This window comes from Arachis hypogaea, chromosome 2 (genome assembly GCF_003086295.3).
Source record: "Arachis hypogaea cultivar Tifrunner chromosome 2, arahy.Tifrunner.gnm2.J5K5, whole genome shotgun sequence".
Classification (NCBI taxonomy): domain Eukaryota; kingdom Viridiplantae; phylum Streptophyta; class Magnoliopsida; order Fabales; family Fabaceae; genus Arachis; species Arachis hypogaea.
The window spans coordinates 83478870-83481076 of record NC_092037.1 but is presented as its reverse complement, the minus strand read 5'-3'; the positions used below and the strand labels follow the sequence as shown (position 1 = coordinate 83481076).

The 2207-nt window shown below is 34.4% G+C and overlaps 1 non-coding gene across 1 annotated transcript; it reads right to left on the bottom strand.

Annotated features, from left to right (window-relative positions):
• Positions 1 to 1528: 1528 nt before the first annotated feature.
• LOC112762857 (small nucleolar RNA R71) lies at positions 1529 to 1636 on the bottom strand. The gene has a single exon (XR_003182775.1). It is a non-coding gene; the product is annotated as a small nucleolar RNA R71 (small nucleolar RNA).
• Positions 1637 to 2207: the final 571 nt, after the last annotated feature.

The window sequence follows — 2207 nt, the reverse complement described above, 5'->3', positions numbered from 1 at the left end:
CCATGTCTAATCTTTTTAGACTGAAGCTTTAGACAAACATTGCATGATTCCTAGAATTCTTATCAAAAATATTTTGTGCTTCTTGTTTGAGTCTAGTGTCAATTTTTAAGTTTGGTGTCAATTGTATATTTTTATTTTTCTTGCAAATTTTCGAAAACTCATGCATGGTGTTCTTCATGATCTTCAAGTTGTTCTTGATAATTTTCTTTGTCTGATCTTTAAATTCTATTGTTTTGTGTCTTTTGTTGTTTCTCATGTGCATTCTCAAATTGTTAGTGTCTCCAGTATGAAAATTTCTAAGTGTGGTGTCTTGCATGTCTTTCTTTTCTCAAAAATTTTCAAAAAGATGTCTTTGATGTTCATCATGATCTTCATAGTGTTCTTGGTGTTCATCTTGACATTCAAAGTGTTCTTGCATGCATTCCTTGTTTGAACTTAGTTTTTCATGTTTAATTCCATTCTGTTGTTTTTCTCTTTCATCATTAAAAAATTCAAAAAAAAATCTTTTTCAACCATATCTTTTCCATCATATATTTTTAAAAAAATCAAATTTTCTTCAATCATATCTTTTCAATCATATCTTTTTTTAAAAAGCAAATTTTTTTCAATCATATCTCTTTTATTTTAATTTCAAAATCTTTTTCTAACTTCTTATCTTTTTCAAAACCACCTAATTACTTTTTCACTTCTCATTTTCGAAAATCACTAACAACTTTTTCAAAAATCTTTTTAATTAACTAATTATTTTAAACTCTGATTTTATTTTATTTAAAAAATTTTCAAAAATTCTCTCTCTCCCATCTCTTTCTATTTAATCACTAACACTCCTCCTCTCTTAATTATTCGAACCCTCTCCTTTCTTTATATGTTCGAATTCTCCTCTCTCTACCTCATCCTTCTATTCTTCTTTTCCTCTGACACATCAAGGAATCACTATACTGTGACATAGAGGATTCCATACTTTCTTTGTTTTCTTCTTTTTCATATGAGTAGGAACAAAGATAAAGGCATTCTTGTTGAAGCTGATCCTGAACCTGAAAGGACTCTGAAGAGGAAGTTAAGAGAAGCTAAAGCACAACTCTCTGGAGAGGACCTGACAAAAATTTTTGAAAAAGAAGAAGACATGGCAGCCAAAAATAACAACAATGCCAACAATGCAAGGAAGGTGCTTGGTGACTTTACTGCACCAACTTCTGACTTCTATGGGAGAAGCATCTCTATCCCTGCCATTGGAGCAAACAACTTTGAGTTTAACCCTCAATTAGTTTCTCTGATGCAACAGAATTGCAAGTTTCATGGACTTCTATTGGAAGATCCTCATCAGTTCTTGGCTGAATTTTTGTAAATCTGTGACACTGTTAAGACCAATGGAGTTGATCCCGAGATCTACAGACTTATGCTTTTCCCTTTTGCTGTAAGAGACAGAGCTAGTATATGGTTGAACTCACAACCTAGAGACAGCCTGAACTCTTGGAAAAAGCTGGTCAATGCCTTCTTAGCTAAATTCTTTCCACCTCAAAAGATGAGTAAGCTTAGAGTGGAAGTTCAAACCTTCAAACAGAAGGAAGGTGAATCCCTCTATGAAGCTTGGGAAAGATACAAGCAATTGATCAGAAGGTGTCCCTCTGACATGCTTTCAGAATGGAGCATCATAGGTATCTTCTATGATGGTCTGTTTGAGTTATCCAAGATGTCATTGGACCATTTTGTAGATGGATCTATTCATCTAAAGAAAATGCCTGCTGAAGCCCAGGAACTCATTGAAATGGTTGCAAATAACCAGTTCATGTACACTTCTGAAAGAAATCATGTGAACAATGGGATAACTCAGAAGAAAGAAGTTCTTGAGATTGATACTCTGAATGCCATATTGGCTCAGAACAAAATATTGACTCAGCAAGTCAATATGATTTCTCAGAATCTGACTGGATTGCAAGCTACATCTGGCAGTGCTAAAGAAGCCTCCTCTGAAGGAGAAGCTTATGACCCTGAGAATCTTACAATGGAAGAGGTGAATTACATGGGAGAACCTTATAGAAACACCTACAATTCTTCATGGAGGAATCACCCAAATTTCTCATGGAAGGATCAACAGAAGCCTCAATAAGGCTTCAACAACAATAATGGTAGGAGAAATAGGTTTGGCAATAGCAAACCTTTTCCATCATCTTCTCAGCAACAGACAGAAAATTCTGAGCAGAGCCTCT